The sequence below is a fragment of the Canis lupus genome, chromosome 38 (genome assembly GCF_003254725.2).
Source record: "Canis lupus dingo isolate Sandy chromosome 38, ASM325472v2, whole genome shotgun sequence".
Classification (NCBI taxonomy): Eukaryota; Metazoa; Chordata; class Mammalia; order Carnivora; family Canidae; genus Canis; species Canis lupus.
In genome coordinates this window covers 1,363,610-1,378,383 of record NC_064280.1, presented here as the reverse complement: position 1 = coordinate 1,378,383, position 14,774 = coordinate 1,363,610, and the positions used below count along the sequence as shown (strand labels likewise).

General features: G+C 51.1%; 1 protein-coding gene across 5 annotated transcripts in view; it reads left to right on the top strand.

Moving 5' to 3' along the window:
• Positions 1 to 14,774, top strand: part of PLEKHA6 (pleckstrin homology domain containing A6) — a 140,651-nt gene that overhangs the window by 41,355 nt on the left and 84,522 nt on the right. Inside the window, exon 1 of one of the 5 annotated variants that reach the window (XM_025421186.3) lies at positions 3,699 to 3,792. The exons of the other annotated variants lie outside the window; for them this stretch is intronic. The gene's annotated coding sequence lies outside the window, so the exon portion shown is untranslated. Of the gene's footprint in view, positions 1 to 3,698; positions 3,793 to 14,774 lie in introns of those variants that run through there. 5 annotated transcript variants of the gene reach the window in all.

Here is a 14,774-nt window from a genome sequence, read left to right as displayed (position 1 = left end):
CACACACACACACAGACACGAGACCCTTCCAGGGCATCTGGCCTGATCACCCTAGCCAAAAATGACCTCTCTTTCCACTGAATTCCTCTGGCACCGATGGCTTATAGCACTTACAGGAAATCTATGCTTTTAATTTTAGGGTGGTAGTAGAAGATCATATTGGATAAATAAATGGGGCTGGATTATAAAAGGCCTTATATTTTGAGCTAAGAAATTTAGCCTCTATCCTGTAGGCAGAGAGATACACTGAAGCCTTTTAAGCCAGGGTAGGACAGAACTGTCATTTAGAGTGAGCAGGGAGACCAATTCAGAGGCACACTTTCATCTTCAGGGCACGGGGGCTTGGGATGACGCGGTTCAGGCATGTTGCTGGGTCATGTTTATTTTGTTTTATTTTATTTTGTTTTTTTAAAGATTTATTTATTTATTTATGATAGACATAGAGAAAGAGGCAGAGATACAGGAGGAGTGAGACAACATGCGAGCCCAACGCAGGACTCGATCCTGGGACTCCAGGATAGTGCCCTGGGCCAAAGGCAGGCGCTAAACCGCTGAGCCACCCAGGGATCCCCATCATGTTTAATTTATACTCTAAAGACTACATTATGGACAGAGAAGGTCAGTTAATAATGAGGGTTTCTGATGACATACTCAGAGCTATTTCAGGGGCTCAGGAGGGGAGGTTGGGAATCCCAGACTTAGGGTAAACCCTCAGGGGAGAAAGTTAAACTGGTGACTGAAGGCAGGAGGGTTACGGTTACAGCATAGAGGGGGGATTAGGTAGGTACAAGACCCCTTAGGAAGCCCTTTTTGGCACTAGAGAGGTTTACATTGGGTCACTCCCATATGTAGAGGCTTTTGCCCTGGAACACCATAGAGATGCCTCTTAAAGGTGACCCAACAGAATGATTTCCTGGCCATCAAAGTAGTTGAGGCAAAGTGACAGAGGACTATGGTAGAAGAGTGGCCATGGCTCAAGGGGGAAAGAAGGTACAGAGATGCCCATGTCACATATGCCCTGTCATCCCCAGGCTCAGATGCCTGGCTCAGAATAGCTGGCCTTTCTGCCACCCGCCCTGGGGTGGGGGGGCTCAGCCCTTGCTGCCCAGATAGAAAAGGGAATGACATGGCTCCTTGTCTGTCAGCTTTCTCCTGAGGTCACTTTTGTCTCTACTTGTGGAAACTGGCACTATCTTCCTGGCACCGCTGTCCCTGGAGCTGCCATCCCCAGTAGCTCTGGCAGAGAGTGGAGAAGGGCGTAGCTGTCTACTGAAGCTTCAAAGATGCATTTGAGAAATGGGCTCCTCCTTCAGACTGTTCTCTAATCCTGAAAAAAAGCCTCCCCCCTACCTCCCTTGCCAAGAGGGCCTTCTCTAGAGCCTTCCTCTGGTGGGGGAGGAAGGAAAGGACATAGATGAAGGGGCCCAGCCTGGGTGTCTATACATTGAAGGGAGTTGTCTGCATGCTGGGCAGAGGCCAAGCTAAACACCCCCCACCCTCCACCAGCTGCCCCAGCCATCCTGTTTTCCTGGCTGGGCTGAAAATGGGAGTTGAGGGTCGGCTGTAGGTTAACCCTTGACAGGCCAAATGGAAGGAAGGAGTCGTGTGGGAAGGGTCTCTGATTCCTAGATAGATGGTCTCATCAAGACGGAGTCTGGAGCCCACCTCTGCTGGTGATCTTATTAGGAGTGAAGATGTGTTTTATAGATGGAGAGGTCATTTAAGTGGTCAGGGTCTTTCAGTTACTCCCCTCAGCACGGAGATCGCAGGTTTCACTGAGCAGGATGAAGGGAGTTTTGCTCCCAACCCACTCTGTGCCTACCCCACCCAGTTCCTCCCTCTGAGATGGAGGGAGGAGTATTAGCTACACAGTTCATCTTGTCCCCCTGCCCATGAGTAGGCTTGCTTGGGGGAGGTTTTCAGGGCCTCTGAGCTGCAGTATATATAGTCCATATGCCTGCTTCACCCCAGCCCAGACCTGCTTCCAGGGAAGGTTCAGGAGCTGGGATTCTTTTCCTTCCCCACGCCTGCTAGTCAGCATCCTGTTACTTTTGGCCTTCTGTGTCTCAGACCCAGAGAGAAATGGCTCAAGGCTGGACCTCATCAGAACTCACAACCTCAGAGTGACCCTACAGTGTTTAATAGGCTGACTGAGAAGTTGTTGTCTAGCAAGAGCAAATGAGTGGACATTGCTTAAGTTTTTTGGGAGTTCATTGCCAGGGAAACCTTGGGCTTGCCTTCATACGGTCTGCCTTTAACCCCCTGAGGTCCTTGAACTTGCCCAGTCCAGAAGTGGGTTGCTAACTCTTGGTCCCAAGAGTGGCAGGAGAATAGGGCCAAGGAGGCTCCTCCCAAGAGGACCAGCCTTCCTGTCTGTTCACCAACACCCGTGAGGGCCAAGGCCTGGGCTGCCCAGCGGGAAAAGAGTTGGTTCTCAAGCCTCAGAAACAGGGCTTCTGTCCGGGCATTGGCACTTCCTGTAAGATGTGTAACTTCAGATCATGCACTCTCCCCTCTGAGCGCCAACTGTTTGATTGGCTAAGATAATAGGGAGAGATAATCATGTAAGATAATCATGTAAGGCTTTCCTCCTCTGGGTTCTGAGAGGCTGCATGATAAACAGTCAACATGTATGGAAAGCTTTGCAATATCAGAGATTGTTATTAACCTTATGATTTGTAGGAGATGCAGAGAACTCTTGGAGTCATGGGTTTGAGATCTTACTCCTTGTGGAAGCTCCCTCCCTGCGGCAGGAAGAAGGAGCCACGTGGTGGGATTGCCTGCTCCTCCGAGCCAGCCCCCTTTGGGCCAGGCCCTGGATGGGTAGAGAAACCCCTGTCACCCCACAAATACGAGCCGTAGGGGCGGATCATGCCACCCTGCCCTGTCCTGTCTTCCCTCTTCTTTCTCACTTCTCCTTGCCAGCATGTTCCATTTCCCTCTGATGAAGCTGGGGGCGCCTCTGGCTCTCCTGGGCAGGGTGCCTGCAGGCCCCAGCCTCTGTGTTCTCTGACTTGATTTGTCATTTGCCTTATCCTTACTTGGGCTGCCTTGCAGAGCCGGCCAGAAACCTGCCTCCTCCTTCCTAGGTGTGGCAGGAACTCTCATTTACCGTAATGATACCTTGTGTGTAGAGTGCAGCGTGTTTCCTCCGGGAGCCCGGAGCGCTTTTTCTTCACATGCTCCCATCACTCTGGACATGCAGGCTGAGGAAAAGATCACTGAGGCTTGAAAACTGAGGCTTGGAGCTGTTCGGTGGCCCACCTTGGGTTGTGCAGCCAGCAAGTGGCAGAGCCAGGATTTGAGTTTCAGAGTCAGGACTGCCCCCCAATTAGTTGAGGGGGGGGTCCCTAGAGAGTCAGCAGGGGGCTTGCTGGCCCACTTCCTCGCTGCCTAAAGGGTCAGTGTTCACCACCCGCTTGATGCCTGCTTGCCCTGACTCCGAGGTAACCTTGGGCTCCGTGGTCCCTGAAGGTCAGTGAATGTGAGGAGGTGGGAGGCAGTCATCTTACGATCGCCCAACATGGGCATCAATATGGAACAGGCACCTTGGATGAATTTTAAGTGAACCCTGTGTCCCCCCAGTGGGCAGCTCTGGGCAGACTCCTCTGGCTCCCTTGATTGGCCACTGGTCTGAGGTGGAGCCTCCCTCCTGGCACTCTGCCCTCAGGAGGCAGGTGGATCAGTCCACTTGTCTCTCTTCCAGGAGCAGGCTGCTAGGAGGTAGGGAAGGGACCTTCCAGGCCATGTGGTGTGTCTGCAGGCTGGCTCCCACACACCCCTCCTGGGCTGGTAAGGGCTGGGAACTCTCCCTGAGAAAATTGGGCTGGGCATGGCCCCTGGGGCCACCAGAAGCGTGGGGCTCTAGTGTGGTGTGGGCAGTTGGGTGACCAGTTCCTGTGGGTCTCTGGGACCCTCCCCGCTCCCTCAATCCCTACTGAGCTTTCTCCCCCTCTCTCTCCTTTTCTCTTTGCTTCTTTCACTCAATTCTTTCCTTAGCAGATCTGAGCTCTGGAATGTGCTGGGTCTAGTGCTTTCCCCTTGTATTTCTTACCTTCCCAAGGTCTTCTCTGACACCCCGTACCTTCTTTCCCTCTCTTTTCCGAATTCTCCCTCCCTATCTCCCTCCGTCTTCTCTCCTCTCCCATGAACCCTGTGATCAGCAGCACCAGGAAGTACTGAGGGAAGGAGCAGCGTAGGAGGCACCCAGTGTTTACCCGAGGTGGGGTTGACTGTAGCCTGGGCCCTTCTGCAGGGCTGGGCTGGGCTCGAGCGTGGGTTTAGGTGCTTGGCTCTTCTGGGGCCTCTTCTTCCCATACCTTCTTCCTTCTCCCCCTCTCCCCTGCCCTACTCTGGCATCTAATAGAAGCAGAAAGGCAAGAAGGCATTTGCCCCAGCCAGCACAGATGCTGCTTTGTGGAGACGCGAGTTCTTTTCTTTTTGAGACCCCAGGGTAGTGAGAGGCCAAATTCAATGGGGGGCTGGAAAAACTGTTTTCAGCCCTGAGCCAAGGTGGTCTGGGCAGAAGGGGGAATGTTGAATTTTGCATCCGAAGATTGAGTGCGGCTCCTCCATTGTCTTGTAGTGGGACCTTAAGAGGCTTGCTTTCTTTTACGCAAAAATGGCCCTACCTCTGTCCAAGGATCTGGCTGTAGAAGGTGAGGTGTAATGTCTTCACTGTTCCTGCAGGAAAGGGAAAAGCAGCCTACGGGGATGAGGGGGGCCCTCCCAGCATGTTCTCAAGGGGGGAGCCCCAGGGGCCAGAGCCAGTGGCCTGGCCAGCTCACAGGATTTTATTGCACTGTGCTTATATTATTACCACAGTGATAATTACAAAGGGTCAGATTTTTATTAAAAACAAACAACCAGGGGATCCCTGGGTGGCGCAGCGGTTTGGCGCCTGCCTTTGGCCCAGGGCGCGATCCTGGAGACCCGGGATCGAATCCCACATCGGGCTCCCGGTGCATGGAGCCTGCTTCTCCCTCTGCCTGTGTCTCTGCCTCTCTCTCTCTCTGTGTCTATCATAAATAAATAAGTAAATCTTAAAAAAAAAAAAAAAAAAACAACCAGGGATCCCTGGGTGGCTCAGTCATCTTACGATCGCCCAACATGGGCCCAGCCCTTGATTTTGGGTCAGGTCAGGATCTCCATGCTGAGCATGGAGCCTGCTTAAGACTGTCTCTCTCGCTTTGCCCCTCCCCCACTTACCCCTCTGCCCTTCCACTGCTCATGCGTGCACTCTCTCAATCTAAAAGAATAAACAACAACAAAAAACCCTAACAAAAAAAAAAAAAACCTCTCTGTATCATAGAAAATTGCAAACATATACAGAAGTAGAGAAGATAGGGTAATAATCTCCATGTTCCCAAACTTCAGTAATTCTGAAGTCGGCTTATGGCCCATGTTATATTAGTTATACTTCCAGTTTTTTCTACCTTCTGATTATTTTGAAGTAAATCCTAGATAGCTTATCATTTCACCTGTAAAGAAAGGGACTCTTAAAAATAAGTGTAATTATCACATCTAAATGGAATTAAGAATTCCTTAATATAATACAATTTCCAGCTAGTATGCATATTTCTCTCATTATTATATACATTTTTTCCTATTTTCTCTTTAATTTGGATTCAAATAAGTCCGTATGCTGTGATTGGTTATCATAGATTTTTAACTCATTCTTAATCTCTATTCTTTCCTTCTCTTTTGCAACGTTTTGCTAAAGAAACGGGGCAGTTTGTCTTGTAAGAGTGTTTCACATTCTGAATTTGGCTGATTGCATTGTCTCCATGTCATTTAATGTGTTACACTGTCCCTATATATCCTGTGTGTGTAGATACATTTAGGGCTGAATCGAATTCAGGTTCCTTTAATTTACTTACTGGGGGGAATATGCAAATACCTCTTGGTTGCAGTGTGTACATGTATCAGGAGACATACAATTCTGAGTGTCTCTTCTTTTGTGATGCTACCAGCCTTGATGATCACTGCCTAGATCCTTTTATTCATTACAGGCTAATTGCCTATTAATGACTCTCTCTAATTAGATGTTGCTCCAGCCTCCCACAATAAGTGAACCCTAACTTTGGGAAGAGGCCTCCTTCTCCCTATTGCTGTGAAAGCTGAGACCACATGGCAACATGGTGGCTCACTCTTCCCCATTGTGGCCTCTCTGGATCACTAAGACCAGCATCCCATAAATACCAGCTTGGGAGTCCTGGAAAGAGTCCTTTGCATTTCCATTCAGTCAAATTTCAAGTCTGTGCTGATGGAGAGAGTCAGAACAAGACACTCTAAATAACATTTCCTATTAGCTCTGAAATACATACAGTTCAGCCATATTTAATCAGATTAATGGTCAGGCGTAAATCTTCTCTGACTACCCCCTGCACCCACCCCTGGCTCATGCTACTATCAGTGATCTAATAATAACTCTTCATACTTGTGTAATAGTTTATAGTTTGCTAAGCATGTGCATGCATGCGCGCAAACACACACACGAGAAGATAAGAAGGAAACACTTGAGGTCAGCTTGCTCGAGTGTGGATTTCAATCTACCACTTTCTAGTTGCTTGGCCGTGGACAAGTTAGCTAACTTCTATCTGCATCACTGTCTCTACCTGTTTTACAGGGTTCTTATGAATATTAAGTGAGATCGTACAAACAAAGAGCTTAGCACAGTGCCTGACACACAGTAGGTGCTCAGTCATTGTTAGTGGTTGCTATTTGGCACACCTGTTTGTAGTGACCTGGTCTGTAACTGAGAGGATCTGCAGATGCTGCCCAGGACAGAGTAGTGGCAGAGGAAAGTTGACTGGTTATCACAGATGTGGGTTTGTGCGCTGCTTCTAGGACCCATCAAGAAGGAAATCCAAGCAGCATCTAACGGCAGTTTCTTTTTTGTTCACCCCAGCCTCTATCATCTCAAAGTAGCCAGGGCTCCAGCTTGAATTTTATTTTTTATTTTTTTTTTAAGATTATTTATTTATTTATTCATAGAGACAGAGAGAGAGAGAGGCAGAGACACAGGCAGAGGGAGAAGCAGGCTCCATGCAGAGAGCCTGACGTGGGACTCGATCCAGGGTCTCCAGGATCACACCCCAGGCTGCAGGCGGCGCTAAACCGTGCGCCACCGGGGCTGCCCTCCAGCTTGAATTTTAACGATGATGAGGTGGTATCAGAAGTCAGGGAACTTGCTCTCAGAAACAGAGTCAGAAGACTGTACCCAGAATGGGAAAGGAAACCTGGCCACCCTGGCTGTCTGATACCTGCTCTGTCCTTTCCCCAGGAATGGGAGCACGCGGGAGGGAGTGGGGAGCAGGAGGACACAGGGTTTGGCTTACACTCCCTCTTGTATTTTTCCCTTTTAGACAACTGGGCTGTGTCTTACCCTTGAGAAGGCCCCCTGAGGCCTCAGGTCTAGAGAGCCAGGTGGACAGGCCTGCGCCCCAGGAGCTTGTGGTCCCCTGGGGCCTGGCATAGCTGCTTGCCCATCTTCCCATGCAGATCAGAGATGGAAATCTGCAGTTAGACAATTAGACCCAACAACCTGCCTGGGCAGAGGAGGAAGCCTACTTACAAGGTGTCAATCAACCACGGGGGCTCCCAGTGCTGTCATTGGCCTAAGTGGGCCAGAGACTCCAGGCCAGGAAGGGCTCCAGAGGTGGGACTCCTAGAGGGGAGGAAAGGAACGGGGGAGGGACACTGGTAGACACCAAGCTCATTTGCTCTGCATTAGCTCCTTATCACTGGCCAGGTCCAGTAACTCTCTGTGCTGGGCAATATAGACAGTAAGGCACCATTTTGTGGGCCTTGAGAGAAATGAAGAAAGGAATACTGGGGAAGATAAGTAGTGATCAAGGCCTCAATACCAGGTGGGAAGGAGAGGTAGGAGGGCTGGGCAAACAGTAAGCACTGGCGCTACTTTCTCAGGCATCAAAAAAAGAAGACTGGTACATAATGAACAAGATGAAATGCTATATTTTTGTTTCACTGGCCTCCTGCCTGTTATATCCTTGAACTACTTCTTTTGCAAGGCACTCAGCCTTGTGACTCAAGCATGTGAGCCCAGAGTGGCAGAGTTTCCATCCTGGGCAGAGGAGAAGGGGAGGGGAGAGGCCAAGGAGAGGCAGAAGCCTAAGTGTCTGCTTTGCCTGTAATTCCACACTACAGAGGCAGCCGTGCAGAACAGCCTTCTACGTGTGCTCCTCCGGCCTCGGCATAGGCCCCAGGGTCTGGGCAGTGAGCAGAGTTCAAGGGTGCACAGTCGTGACTCGCTTCGATCACACAGCCAGAATGGGGGCAGTGGACACGGAGTGAGGTCAGATTGAACTTTCCCCCCGAGTCCCGGTGCCTAGCTCTGTGCCGGCAGAGAGAGGGCACTCCTGAAATGTGGAGGAAGGAACGAACGAGCAAACCAGTGAAGGAAAAGGAAAGGGGGTTTGATTACATTTCTCCTTAGACGACTCTTTAATTATCTATCTCAATCCTTAGGGGTTGGACTTAGGGCTCAGTAGAAGTTATTTGTCAGAAATGTGTTGTAGATTGAAGTAAAGCTTGATTATCTGTCCCACAGAGCCGTGCTTTGTGAATTAACTGGGATTTTGGCTTCTCTTTTCCTTATCTCCATCTCTCTGCGTGCGCCCACTTGGGTGGGGTGTGTGGGGACACAGAGCAGGGCAACCATACCCGGAGGGCTCAGAGTGTGAGCTGGGGCCTGCCAGTGGATCTCCACTCCCTGTGCCGTCCTGTCCCTCCTTGGGTTCTGAGGCCGGGTCTCAGCCACCTCAGTTTCTTTCCCTGTGCTCTGCACATGGTGGGTCCTAATAAAACATCTGCTGAACTAAGAAATGACTGACTTGGTGGAGGCAGGAGGGAGAAACTCTCCATCTTATCTCTGGCCCTCGATGGAGGCAGACTGCCTTTAAGGGATGGAAGAGATGAGTATCCACTCCTGCCCCTGGTTTCCATGAACCCAGGGGCCCAGTGTGAGGCTGGGCTCTGTTTCAGCTGGCAGGAGGGGCATGGAACTGGAGCCTTCCCTCGGTCGTAGAGAAATTCAACTACAGCAGGACTGGACACGTCGTGTGCTCAGCATCTTGCCCCACAAAGCAGCTTAGGAGAAAATTAAGTGGATTCAGCCAGGGGAAGTTCAGCTCAGTGTGCTGGACTGGTTAGGGAGGGGGCTGGGTAGGGCAAGGACTGGGGGCACTGTCCCTTTTTCTGCTCATTTCTGTGTAGAAGTTAATCACAGCTCAGCTGTGCTTGGCATTGGTAGCCTGGAAATGGCCCTCATTGCTTCTCCCCATGCCCATCCCTTGCTCACCCCAGCCACTGAGATCATTGTAGGACAGAGTGACCTCTGGGGACAGCCAGGAGCCAGAGTTCTGCTCTGTGGCCTCTTCCTGGGTTTGCTCACAGGCTCCTCCAAGAAATCCCCAAGAAGGACCTTTCTCAGGGTTCCGGGTCCCAAGCAACTTTAGTTCATCTCCCATAGTGTTGTGTCTTGTAGCTAGGAGGTAAATACAGTTCTTCTGGAGGAAGCAAGGCCCAGCGAGTATGCCGAGGGCTCACCGGGATGCGCGTCTGGGCACTCAGCCTCCCAACCAACCCTGCAACCTGAGCCTTCGATATTCCTGAGCATGAAGATTTCATGTGGTGCCCATGGGTGCTTTGCCAAACCAGAGGCTTAGTTCATGTGTGAGTGTTTCGGCAAGGCGACCAATATGTCTCGGTCTTAGCACCAGAAGTCCTGCCTTTGAGAACCACTCGGTGCTGGGCAAACTGGGACAGTCAGCCACCCTGTGCCAGGGGGTGCTTTCTCTGCCAGCCCCTTAGGCCCGGTTTGCACTTCTCTGTGTTATTTAAATCACAGGGAACATTTCTTCCCACTGTTCAGCTTCTGTGTGATGATCCTAAAGACAGGGACTGACAGATAATTGGGCAGAGGTGTGACCTACTAGACATGCACAAGGCATGTCTTCCTTATCTCTCAGGAGTCCTGAGACAATCACACTAGCTGTTCTCTCCGCCTGCAACTGGGGCAGCTGAAACCCAGCCGGCCCGGCTCTGGCCTGTCCGTGGCTGAGACCTCTGGTCAGAGCCTGCCTGTCCACATCTCCTGTCCTCCGGATAACTCCCAGCGACCTCTGGTTCCTGGTCTCCTTTACCCTCACGAGTCCCCTCTGCCAGAGGACAAAGATATGTACAGGTGACACACTACCCTTTTTTAATAAATGAAAAAGCTGAAGTCTGTTATGGAAAGTTTAGTAAGCCCCCAAGCCAAGGTCACGTAGAAGCACAAAAGACCGGAACCAACTTCCAACCCAGCACCTTCCAGCTTTCGTGACTTCCAGGAGGTCTCCCCTGCCCCAAATGCCTTCTTCTGCCTCTTATCCCTCCCAGCTCAGATTTTGTCAGAGAAGCTGGGCCTTAGAGCTGATTATTTCTCCACTCTCTTTCTTTGGCCCCTGGTCCTGTCTAGGTGGTCCTGGGACTTTCCTGTCTCAGTGTCAGCCTCCTTTCGGACAGAGCACAAAAGTTAGCCAGAGCTGGAGCAGCCCAGCCCAGTCCTTCCCATCCTGTCCCATAAAGGGGTTATTCACGGAGGCCCCTCTCTTGATTCTATTTATAAGTCTTCTCAGCATGTTTTTGTTCCAGTGACAAACACAGCTCTACCCTCCTTAACCCCGCCCTCTCCTTTGGCTTTGGTTAAGATACCAGAAGTTTCCTTCCATCCTCTGCCCTTGGCAACCCATAGCCCTGGTGCTTATCAGGCCTGTCTGGCCATCAGGTCAGAGACAAGAGCTGCTGTTTGGGGGTCAGGCCCACGGGTAGTGGCAGGACTCTGGGGTGTGGGCACTGGATAGGACCCGGGGCAGCTGAAACACAGCCCCCCGCCCGCCACCCTCATTACAGTTGGGGTAACTCATGCAGGCTCATGCAGAACCTCAGGGCCCGGGGCAGAAGTGTGACTTTAGTCATCACTCAGCACTTGTTGGAACACTGCCTCGGTACGCATGTAATGAGAAGTGAGTGATTACTGTGGATGCAGGAGCCTATGACCTGGACTTGGCCAAGGTGGTGGAGAACATAGCTCTGGAGCCAGGCTGCTCCGGTTCCTTCCCAGTGCTCTAGATGTTTAAGCTCATTTCGTCTCCTCCGTGAAAGGGACGCGATGACAGCCATCTCACAAGGGCTGTGAAGATGAAAGGAGCTGCTTTTAGGACTATGCCTGATGCACAGTACATGTTCATGGCTGTTACTGCTAACTCACCCATACCCTGTGCCCCTGGCCTCGCCAGTGAGTCATTCATCCCATTCGACAAATATGTATTGAGTGCCTGCGATGTGCCAGGAATACAAGGATAAGCTTGTTCAAAGTTTCTAGTTACACCAGCACTTCCTAACGCCCTCCACTTTTCTCAGCCTTCTTTCTTCTCTGAGGTCCAGGGGCAGTGACAGAGGTTGAGAAATGGGTGGTAAAGTAGGTCCCATCCAGCTCTTAAGGATCTTCATCTGCATGGTGGGGGTGGAGGCCACTCTCCTTGGGAGTCAGGGGACCCAAATTCTATTGATGACCTGGCTGGTAACCAGCTAGGGGCCCTTGGACAGGTTGCCTCATCTTTCTGGGCCTCTGCATCCCCATCTTTCAAATGGAATAATAACGCCTTCTGTCCTACCTTGTAGGGCTGCCATGCAGATATAATAAGATAATGGAAGCACAAGTAAAAGTGCTTTGGTTTGTTTTTTAAGTTTTCATTTATTTAAATAATCTCTATACCCCATGTGGGGCCGGAACTCACAAACCCGAGACCAAGAGTCGCATGCTGTTCCAACTGAGCCAGCCAGGTGCCCCAAGTGAAAGTGCTTTGTAAATGTTGGGGCAGGGATGGAACAAAGAGGAGACCATCCCTGAGACAGCTCCCAACTTATGTGCAGATGTGAGCCTCCCTCAGCAGAGGGCTTGAGTACAAACTCATTGAAGGAAGTGCCTGGCACATAGTAGACAGTCAATAAATGCTTGGCCCATCATTGTCAACCCTTAGTAAATGTTTGTCAGATTATTGAATGTGACAAATGGATGTAACCAACATAAATGCAGGGAAGGTGTCAAGTTCTGAGAAAATGCAAATCAAAGGCAAGATCAAGATTGGGTATGGTCTGTTAGGGAAGGCTACCTGGAAGAGATGGTGTAGATTTAGGATGGGAAGAAGGGAAAGAACTTGTATGGGTAAGAGGACATTCCATGGGACAGGAAGGGCATTTGCAAACTCCTCAGGGCCAGCAAGCTTGGTTTGTTTTGTGGTGGGGGTGGTCTCACAGAAGGAAGGAATAAAGGAGTAGAGGATGTTGGGAAAAAGCCCTTGGAGCTCAGGCAGAGGAGTTTGCATGGGCAAGAGCCACAGCTGGGTTCTGAGAGAAAACTGTGTGGTGGGGGAATGTGCAGGAGTGTGGGAAAAGTGTGGTGGTGGTTGGTGGTGAGCCGACCGCAGGAGGCCCATTCTCTGCTGTCCCCCCCCCCCCTTTAAGGGCAGGATCCAGTGGTGGATAGCTCTGGGTGATAGGGGCCATGGTTGTGGCCACAGGAGCCTGGGACCACCTGCCAACAGCCACTAATGACCCCTTGAAGTGGCAAGCGCTGGCTGGCAGCACTCTGGCATGCGATCCCACTGGCTTCCCCAGACAGGGTGGGAAGCTGGCTGGCTTATTGGTGTTCTGGGAACCTGCTGTTGCAATGGAAGGAGAAGGGAATAGAGAATTTCCAGAAGGCCACCTAGGCAGCAGGGACTAAAGTCACACAGTTTAGAGCCTTGATGTTGATAATCATTATTTCCTTGTTTAAAAAAGAAGTCTTGGCACACACAGGTGCTCCTTCGTTAGTGTATTTAAGTTGGACAGCCTGAGACTAAGGGCAAGGGAGGGTCCCATGGACTGAGGTCCCACCTAAGCTCTGCCACTTACCGTGTGACCTTGAGCAAGTTTCTCAGCCTTTGTGGGCACCACTTTTCTCATCTACCAAGGCCTTTGTCAGAGAGTTCATTCGAGGACTAAGAAAAATGGTGTGTAGGAAGCACTGCAAGAGATTACAGTGAAGGGCTCAGGAAGGGGCCATGGTTTCTGCTCTTGCACTCTTCTTCCCAATATCCCTTAGCCCTCCCTAAAGGAGAGGAGGTAGAGCGTGCATTGCAGGCCCCAGGGGCAGCTCCTGGCACCTGCCTTTCCCGACTGCAGCAGGCAGCCCCTCTGCACCCACACTGTCCTGAGCACAGGGCACGCCACACTGTGGGACTGGCTTCCTCACCTCTGTACCCTGGCACCCAATGGTGCTTGGCTCAGAGCAGACATTTACTAGTTGCTTGTTAGGTGAATGATGGTTTTGACATGGTCCTTTTTATTTTTTTCTTTAGAAAGAGAGAGAAAAAGCATGAGTAGGGATGGTGGGTTGCAAAGGCAGAGGGAGAGGGAGGTAAGCAGGCTCCACACCCAGCACAGAGACCCACATGGGGCTCGATCTCAGGATCCCGAGATCATGACCTGAGTGGAAACCAAGAGCAGATGCCCAACTGACTCAGCCCCCCAGGTACCCCTGATGGGTTCTTTAACAGTCTTGTGGGTAGATTCATTAACAAAGAATTAAGAAAAAGAAGCTCAGATGCATAGAGAGCTTTGCACACAGATGCAGGGAGGCTGCTGGTGTGGGAGTGGGTGGGTTTGGGCTGATCCTTGAGGTCAGGGTGAGGGAGTAGAAAGGGTGTAGCTGGTGAAGAAGGAACAGCGAGCCCCGACACTGAGATGCAGGGGGCCCCCTGGATCTGGAAACACAGCAGCACTGCAAGTGGCTGAAGCACAGAGAACACTTGCGGGGTCTCAGGAGAAGAGGCCAGAAGGTAGGCTGGCTTGTGAGGAGCCTTGACGCCCAGCCCAAGAGGGTGGATTTAATCTTTCAGGGGTGGAAGCAGGCACAGGGCACAGTTTGTTTCTTCTCTTCCCTTGCCTCCGTCCTCACGGCCCGGTGCAGATGAGGCTCAGAGAGGCTTGTGGCTTGCCTGAGGGTGCACAGCGGATTAGCTCTAGGGGCAGAAAGGGAGCTCAGTGCCCTTGGCTCCCATTTAGTAGTGTTTTATGTCCTGTTGGTTGACTTGACTCCTTCTACTGCCCTTGAGGATGCTCCCAAGGGTCATCAGGCCAGCCTTGGCCTCTGGCTAACACTGTCACGCATTCTACCCTTCAACAACAGCCTTTCCCATTCAGAGAGCGCAGTGTGATAGAGCTCAGACCCTCCTCCCCTTTATCCTACTCAGTTCTTTCGCATGAAGAAGAAGCCACAAGATCCCCGGAATAGCTGCCTGCTTCATTTCCAGGTACCTGGCTGCCTGGCATGTGCCAGATTTGGCTCAAGGACTTGTTTTTCAAAAGAGATGGGGCAGCATTTACAGACTGTAGGGGCCTTATTCTGGATATTTTGGAGAAGGCCAAGAACACTCTCTGTCCCCCCATCCTCCCTTCACCTGCTCCAGAGATCTAGTTCCAAGGGTTTACCCCCAGGGCCAACATGCCTTGCACGGAATAGGTCACTTCTGTCAGAGCGGGGGAGGAGGATTTACTGGGGAGGGGAAGTTTCTACCAGCTCTGGGAGGAGCCCGGCCTTCCTGGGACCTGCTGTCACTTATATCCACCTGTGACGTGACCAGGAGCAATCCCCCCAGCCTCTCTGGACCTCAGTTTCTCCGTTTGTTGGCTGGTTTTGTTTCGTCATCAGTGTTTGAAGTTTAACA